Source organism: Lynx canadensis, chromosome A1 (assembly GCF_007474595.2).
Source record: "Lynx canadensis isolate LIC74 chromosome A1, mLynCan4.pri.v2, whole genome shotgun sequence".
Taxonomy (NCBI): domain Eukaryota; kingdom Metazoa; phylum Chordata; class Mammalia; order Carnivora; family Felidae; genus Lynx; species Lynx canadensis.
This window is the reverse complement of record NC_044303.2, coordinates 196,537,226-196,546,617: the sequence shown is the minus strand read 5'-3', so window position 1 is coordinate 196,546,617 and position 9,392 is coordinate 196,537,226. Positions and strand designations below refer to the sequence as shown.

General features: G+C 37.3%; 1 non-coding gene across 1 annotated transcript; it reads right to left on the bottom strand.

The window, feature by feature from the left end:
• Positions 1 to 7,005: 7,005 nt before the first annotated feature.
• On the bottom strand, positions 7,006 to 7,112 carry LOC115526333. The gene has a single exon (XR_003972589.1). It is a non-coding gene; the product is annotated as a U6 spliceosomal RNA (small nuclear RNA).
• Positions 7,113 to 9,392: the final 2,280 nt, after the last annotated feature.

The following is a 9,392-nucleotide window of genomic DNA, read 5'->3' as shown; positions in this document are numbered from 1 at the left end:
CTTTGGGGTCAGGCAAACTTACTCCATGGAAGATGTTCATGTCCTCCAAAATTGAAAAAAAAGGAACATGAGAAACTTCCCAGAAATTGAACTTTAGAAAGATGCAACAGAAACTATGCCTTGAGTAAAAGGATCAATCCTAGAACAAATATTACATCATTTAAAGAGTTTTGAGCCTTGGGTGCCTGGGTGGCTCAGTTAAGTGTCCGACTCTTGGTTTCAGCTCAGGTCATGAACTCGCTCTTTGTGGGATTGAGCCCTGCATCAGGCTCATGCTGACAGCACGGAGCCTGCTTGGGATTCTCTCTCTCCCTCTCTTTCTCTGTTCCCCCCAACTCATGTTCTCTCTCTCTCTCTCTCAAAATAAATAAATAAACTTACAAAAAAAGTTTTGAGCCTTTCACTTTGTGATAGAACTTTTTCTCCCTGTAAAAATAGATGTGATCAAGAAACTGGGGCGCCTGGGTGGCTCAGTTGGTTGAGCGTCTGACTCCGGCTCAGATCATGATCTCGCGGTCTGTGAGTTCAAGCCCCGCATTGGGCTCTGGGCTGACAGCTCAGAGCCTGGAGCCTGCTTCATATTCTGGGTCTCCCTCTCTCTCTGCCCTCTCCCGCTCATGCTGTCTCTCTCTGTCTCTCAAAAATAAATAAACACTAAAAAATAATAAAAAAAAAAAAAGAAAAAAGAAACTGTATCACCATTTACCCCTTCACTATAATAAAACATGTAATAAGTTTTGCTTAATATGAGTTATTTAGCTACATTTGATAAATTAAGTATAGGCATACTTCATTTTATTGTGCCTCACAGATACTGAGTTTCTTACAAATTGAAAGTTCATGGCAACCCTGTTTACCAGCACCATTTATTACAGCATCTGCTCACTTCATATCTCTGTGTCACGTCTTGGTAATTCCTGCAATATTTTAAAACTTTTCATTATTTTTACACTTGTTATAGTAATCTGTGATCAGTGATCTTTGATGCTACCATTGCCCTTGTTTGGGGGAGCCACAAACCACGCCCATGTAAGAGCATAAAGTTAATCAATAAATGCTATGTATGTTCTGATTGCTCCAGCCACCGGCTGTTCCCCTGTCTCTCTCCCTCTCCTGGGACCTCCCTATTCCCTGAGACACAACAATATTGAAATTAAGCCAATTAATAAGCCTACAATGGCTTCTAAGCATTCAAGTGAAAGGAAGAGTCCCATCCCACATCTCTCCCTTTAAATCAAAAGCTAGCAATGGTTAAGCTTGGGAAGACATGTTGAAAGCTGAGACAGGCCAAAAGGTAAGCCTCTTGCATCAGTCAAGTTGTGAATGCAAAGGGAAGGTTCTTAAAGGAAACTAAAATTGCTCCTCCCGTGAACACATGAATGATAAGAAAGTGAAAGAGCTTTATTGCTGAGATGGAGAAAGTTTGAGTGGTCTGAACAAAAGGTCAAACCAGCCATTCCCTTAAGCCAAAGCCTAATCCAGAGTCACCGAGGCCCTAACTCTCTTCAATCCCATGAAGGCTGAAAGAGGTGAGGGTGCTGCAGAAGAAAAGTTTGAAGCTAGCAGAGGTTAACTCATGAGGTTTCGGGAAAGAAGACGTTTCCGTAACATCAAAGTGCAAGATGAAGCAGCAAGTGCTGATGTAGAAGCTACAGCAAGCCATCCAGAAAGTCTAGCTAAGGTAGTTAGTGAAGGTGGCTACACTAAACAACAGATTTTCAATGTGGATGAAACCACCTTTTCTTGGAAAAAGATGCTAAGACTTTCATAGCTAGAGAGAAGTCAATGCCTGGCCTCAAAGCTTCAAAGGACAGACTGACTTTCTTGTTAGAGGTAATGCAACTAGTGACTTTAAGTTGAAGCCAACGCTCATTTACCATTTTGAAAATCCTAAGGCCCTTAAGAATTATGCCAATATACTCCTGCCTCTGCTCTATAAATAGAACAACAAATCCTGAATGAAAGTACGTCTGTTTACAACATGGTTTACTGAATATTTTAAGCCCACTGTTGAGGCCTCATGTTCAGAAAAAAGACTCCTTTCAAAATGTTACTGTTCAGTGATGATACACCCATCACCCGAGAACTCGGATGGAGTACAACAAATTTAATGTTTTCATCAATGGGTGTCATCCATTCTGTATCTCATGGATTAAGAAGTCATTTCAACTTGGGGCGCCTGGGTGGCTCAGTCAGTTAAGTGTCTGACTTCAGCTTAGGTCATGATCTCATGGCTTGTGTGTTGGAGCCCCGCCTCAGGCTCTGTGCTGACAGCTCAGAGCCTGGAGCCTGCTTCAGATTCTGTGTCCCTCTCTGGCTCATGCGCTTGCGTTCTCTCTCTCTCTCTCTCTCAAGAATAAATAAAACACTTGAAAAATTAAAAAAAAAGAAGTCATTTCAACTTTCAAGTCTTATTATTTAAGAAATACATTCCATAAGGCTATAGCTGCAATAGAGAGTGATTCCTCTGATGGGTCTGGGCAAAGTCAATGGAAAACCTTCTGGAAAAGATTCACCATTCTACAAAAATGAACTACTGGGACCTCATCAAAATAAAAAGCTTCCACACAGCAAAGGAAACAATCAGCAAAACTAAAAGGCAACCGACAGAATGGGAGAAGACATTTGCAAATGACATATCAGATAAAGGGTTAGCATCCAAAATCTATAAAGAACTTCTCAAACTCAACACCCAAAAAACAAATAATCCAGTGAAGAAATGGGCAAAAGACATGAATAGACACTTCTCCAAGGAAGACATCCAGGTGGTCAACTGACATATGAAAAAATGCTCAACATCACTCATCATCAGGAAAATACAAATCAAAACCACAATGAGATACCACCTCACACCTGTCAGAATGGCTAACATTAACAACTGAGGCAACAACAGATGTTGGCAAGGATGTGGAGAAAGAGGATTTGTTTTGCATTGTTGGTGGGAATGCAAGCTGGTGCAGCCACTCTGGAAAACAGTATGGAGGTTCCTCAAAAAACTAAAAAGAGAACTACCCTACGACCCAGCAATTGCACTACTAGGCATTTATTCACGGGATACAGGTGTGCTGTTTTGAAGGGACACGCGCACCCCCCTGTTTATAGCAACACTATCAATAATAGTCAAAGTATGGAAAGAGCCCAAATGTCCATCGATGGATGAATGGATAAAGAAGATGTATACACACACACACACACACACACACACACACACACACACAATGGAGTATTACTCGGCAATCAAAAAGAATGAAATCTTGCCATTTGCAACTACATGGCTGGACCTGGAGGGTATGATGCTAAGTGAAATTAGTCAGTCAGAGAGAGACCAAAATCATAGGACTTCACTCATATGAGGACTTTAAGAGACAAAACAGATGAACATAAGGGAAGGGAAACAAAAATAATATAAAAACAGGGAGGGGGACAAAACAGAAGAGACTCATAAATATGGAGAACAAACAGAGGATTACTGGAGGGATTGTGGGAGAGAGGATGGGCTAAGTGGGTAAGGGATATTAAGGAATCTACTCCTGAAATCATTGTTTCACTATATGCTAACAAATTTGGATGTAAATTTTAAAAAATAAAATTAAAAAAAAAAGATTCACCATTCTAGATCCCATTAAGAACGTTGTGATTCATGGGAACAGGTCAAAATATCAATGTGAAAAGGAGTTTAGAAGTTGATTCTAGCCCTCGTGGATGACTTTGAGGGGTTCAAGCCTTCAGTGGAGGAAGTCACTGCAGGTGTGGTGGAGATAGCAAGAGAACTAGAATTAGAACTGGAGCCTAAAGATGTGACTGAATTGCTGCAGTTGAATGGATGAGAAGAAGAAGCAGCTTAAGGATGAGCAAAGAAAGTGGTTTCTTGGAATGTAATGTACTCCTGGTGAAATGCTGTGAAGATTATTGAAATGACAACAAAAGATTTAGAATATTACATAAACTTAAGTTGATAAGGCAGCAGCAGGGTTTGAAACAGTTGATTCCAATTTAAAAAAAAAACTTGTGGGTAAAATGATATTAAGCAACATTGCATACTACAAAGAAACTGTTCATGAAAGAATCAATCAATGTGACAAACTTCATTTTTGTCTTATTTTAAGAAATTGCCACCACCACTCCAACCTTCAGTAACCACCACCCTGATCAGTCAGCAGCTATCAACAGTGAGGCAAGACCCTACACCAGCAAGATTATAACTCACTGAATGCTCAGATGATGGTTAGCATTTTTTAGCAATAAAGTATTTTAAAATTAAGGTATATACATTTTTTAGACATAATGTTATGATTTAGTTACACTACAGTATAAACTAAGTTTTACATGCACTGGAAAACCAAAAAACTCATTTGACTTGCTTTATTGCAATATTTTCTTTATTGTTGTGGTTTGGAACTGAACCTGCAATACCTCTAAGGTATGCTTGTAACTCCACTTTTTATTTTCTATAGGATTTAAGAGACAAATGGATAAAACATAATAAATCTATGTTAATAGGTTCACAATATATAAAGTTTAATTTATAGCATCGATAACAAAGGAGAAATAGAGCTGTAAGGAAATAGAGTTTTTGTATATGACTGAAAGTAAATTGGTATCAATTCAAAATAGATTGTTATAACTTTAGGATGTTATATGTAATCCCCAGGGTAACCACAAAAAAGTACCTATAAAATATACACCAAAGGAAATGAGAAGGGAATAAAAACATGTAAATACAAAAAAATTAACTAAACATAAAGAAAAATAGTAATGAAACAAGGAACAAAAAACTGTAAGACATAGAAAAAACAAATGACAAGATGGCAGAAGTATGTGCTATCTTACCAGCAATTACTTTAAATGTAAATGGATTAAACTCCCCAATCAAAAGGTAGAGATTGACAAAATGGATTAAAAAATGATACAAGTATATGCAGTCCACAAGACACAAGAATGTGTAAGTGAAAGGATGGGAAAAAAGATATCCATGCAAATAGTAACTAAAAGAGAGTGGGGTGGCTATACTAATATCAGATAAAATAGACTTTAAGTCAAAAACTGTCATTAGAGACAAAGAAAGGGGCACCTGGGTGGTTCAGTCAGTTGAGCATCCGACTGGCTCATGCCATTATCTCACAGTTCATGAGTTCTGTGCTGTCAGCACAGAGCCCGCTTCAGATCCTCTGTCCCCCTCTCTCTCTGCCCCTCCTCTGCTTGCTCCCATATGCTCTCTCTCAAAAATAAATAAACATATTTTTAAAAAAAGAGTGTCAAAGGACATTATATATTGATAAAAGGATCAATTTACCAAGAAGATATGATAATTACACACATATATGCACCAAACATACCTCCAAACTATATGAAGCAAACATTGTTAGAATCAGAGACAGAAATAGATCTGCAACAATAGTAGGGAACTTCAATACCTCAATAATGTATAAAACAACCAGACAGAATATCAATGGGAAATAGAGGACTTGAACACCACCAAAACGTCAAATACATCTAACAGACACATCGAACATTCCAACAACAGAAAATACTTTTCTTAAGTGCACATGGGTTGTTTTTCAGGACAGACCACATGTTTGACCACAAAACAATGGTTAAGAAGTATTAAAAAACTAAAATTGCACAAAGTGTCTTTCTAATTACAATGAAACGAAACAAAGAACTAATAGCAGAAGGAAAACCAAAAATTCACAAGTATGTAGAAATTAAACACCCCACTTTAAGCAACTAATGGGTCAAAGAAGAAATTGCAAAGGATATTAGAAAATATTTTGAGACAAATGAAAACAAAACACACGTTAAAACTTATAGAATACAATAAAAGACAATACTAAAAAGACAATTTATAGCTGTAAATGCTTACGTTAAAAAAGAAAGATTTCAATTCAGCAACCTAAATTTACACTTTAAAGGGCTAGAAAAAGAACAATGTAAACTCAAAGCTAGCAGAAAGAATACAATGATAAAGATCAGAGAAGAGAATGATGTAGTTATTTTGGTAAGTGTTCATTTGGTTCTAAAAAGTACAGTATAGGAACTCAGTTATCATTTTCCTTTCTGTTAGAAACTCAACAATATGCATTCAATTTTAAAGCACTTCTCCAGGCAATGAGATATAATTATAGACAAACTAACCTGAAACAGAAATAGTTGTCCACTTTTTCTGGTTGAGCCTGGAGTTGAGAATGGAACAGAGCACAATTTTTGAGTTCAATTACCAGGACTGAAGTTTCACTAGAGAATAGGCCTTTCCCATTTGCTCCGTCATTTTCAGAGGGTGGCTTTAAATTATGTCCTTGGAGGTTTCCAGCTTGCCTCAGGCTCTGGGTACCACTCTGCAGCTTTACACACCAGATGGACCGAATTGGCATCACTGTTCTTGGTGAGAACATGTAAGGAACTTTCCATTCCTGTGAAATGAGAAGGGAACAAGCAGTTCAATTAAGAAATCAAATGTTTTGATTTTAGTTTGAGTATTTTGAATATGATGCACCAAACAGAAGGACTGCCTAACTCCTAACTCCTATATAACTTAGGAAGAAAACAATGATTTTATGAATAATTTTACCAAAATTAATGATTACCCCAAGGAATCAAAATTAGTAGAGGGGCACCTGGATGGTTCAGTTGGTTGAGTGTCTGACTTCAGCTCAGGTCATGGTCTCACAGTTCCTGAGTTCAAGCCCCACACTGGGCTCGCTGCTATCAGCATAGAGCCCACCTTGGATCCTCTGTTCCCCTCTCTCTCTGTCCCTCCCCCTGCTCATTCTCTCTCTCTCAAAAATGAATAAACGTTTATTTTTTTTAAGTAGTAGAAAAAGACAAGAACAAGAAAATTTAAAGACCCGAGATAATTGAAATTTTGGAGAAAATAAGATAATAATGAGAAACTGAGCATAAGAATTCATAGCAATTTCAGAAGCACACCAAAAGCCAGTTGAATGGCAGAGCTCCGATCAAAAGTCCTTACACTACCCACAGAAGTCAAATTGTCAAAGTAGATCCCTAGAAATTATACACTTTACTTAATAGCATGTCAGCCTTGCCCAGGGGCCATGCTAATCTTCTCTGCATTATTCCAGTTTTAGTACATATGCTGCTGAAGTGAGCACTGCTGTGTACTTAATAGCAAATTTTACTAATAATCAGTGAAGGATACAAGCAAAAAGCAGGCACAAAGATAGCGATATCTATCTCTGGAGGAGTCCAAACTATCATCTGTGCCTCCAAAAAATAGATTTTTGCACTGGGATATATTTTGTTTTCAGAATAAGAGATGAATATTCACTGTGTTGTACAGTTTGCCTGAGGAAGCTGTTTAAGTTCAGAGCCTCTTAGTTTTTACATTCCATCAGTTACACAGGGAACCTATGTGACTAACTTCTGTTCTCTGAGTTATGACCCTTAATCCATAAATTCCAGGTTAGTTTATAATAAGCAATGCAAAAATGCTCCTAAAAACATTCTTAGATGAGAACTTCTTTGGTTATCTTCCTACTTGTAAATTCCATCAGAGTGGAGGAGAGAGTTACAGAGCTATTTTTAATTCTTTATTATTTATTTATTTATTTATTTGCAGGGACCTGCATGAATTGCAGTAATGACAGTGGCAGGGAGAGTGAATTCACTGAGAGTGAATTAGAATATGTCAGAACATCCAGAGCTCCCCAGACACCATACTGTGCAGTGTGGAATGTGGCTTCTCTTAAGGTACTTGGGGAAAGACAATGACACATTTCTGAGCATGCATGAAAGGAACACTGGGCTCCAGTGAGAATGTTTCTGACCCTCACCTCTCTTAACCATCCTCTGGGCTCATAGTTCTTCATAATCTAGAACTTCTTTTAATATATCTTCCAGCTGTCATCTCTGTCTACACTGAGGATCAGTGGGGCACGCAATGAATGCAAAGCAGGGAGCAAAGAAAGCTAAAGGCAGCAGGCATGACAGATGGGATGAATATACTTAGACTAAATTATAAATACAAATGATATATTGATCAGTTTGCATCTGATCAAATTGAAGCATGTTTCAATATATGCAGTACATCGGACTTGAGTGAGGCAGAAAATTATAAACAATGGGGGTAAATTAGAGGAAACATTCAGAGACACACAGATGTTCCAATGGCTCTTGATATTCACATTTCCAAACTTGGATTTTATATACTATCTTTTCAAAAGAACAAAACAATAAGCTCAATCACATACAAAAATATCATATATCATAAAGTTGATGCTTCATACCAGCCTAGGAAAGATGAATGTTCAATAATTAGACTTGAGACTTGAGACTACTGGATAGCCCTAGGGAGGAACATTTCACTCATATTGCGTAGTTTACTGTAGAACAACTTCAAATAGATAAACGATTTAAGAGTTAAGATTAAAATGTACTAAAGAAAATTAAAAGTTAAAAAAAAAATTTTTTTTGAGAGAGAGAGAACATGCAAGCAGGGGAGAGGCAGAGGGAGAGAGAGAGAGAATCACAGAGCCCCCACATGGGGCTCGATCTCACGAACCATGAGATCATGACCTGAGCCTCAGACACTTAGCCAACTGAGCCACCCAAGTGCCCCAAGAGTTATTTAAAAATTTTTGTGTGAGAAATGTATTTAAAAGTCTGATTAAAAATGCACCCACAAAAAATACAACCAGTTATCAAAAATTTACAATTAGCAATGTTAAAAAAACATAAAAAATAAAAATTGTAACTTATAGCTCTTACATATTGATGAAAAGATCAACATTTTATATGGAACTATTACTTTCCCTCCAAAACTTGTTTCACCAATAGTTATCCCAGAATCTATGAATGGCAATACCATAACTCCAGTTAGATTGGGCCGAAAATCATCAAGTAATTATGAGCCTTCTATTTCTCTTCTGTTCATTTAAGGAAATTCTATTTACTCAACACTCAAGTCTGAAGAGCATATGTACATACTATTCTCAGTGTCTGCATGGTGTTCTAACTGAGCCTGGGAAAGAAAGAGTCAAAACTCTTGATACTTGTTGAATCCAGTATAATAGGAAAGAGTATCAACTTGATATTTCTAGAAAATGTTTCCACATTACCATATATCAAGCTTCTTTTCCAGTAGCTAGAACTTAGGAAACATTTTCTGGTTTTGAATCCATGTTTACACACCTCTAAACATTTAACTGGACTGGAATGAACCTAGTAATTATAACGAACACTAAACCTTGAGAATTATATGTCTAAATGATACTCGCAACTTCACAATAACTAGAAAACAAAAATTACCCCATATTATGACTAATTTGGTTCTTGTCTATGAACTAGATATTTTATCATGGAGCCCATGATAGTAGGCTAAATTTTCCATGGAGATCTAACTTAGGCATCAAATATCCTGTGATATTGTTCAG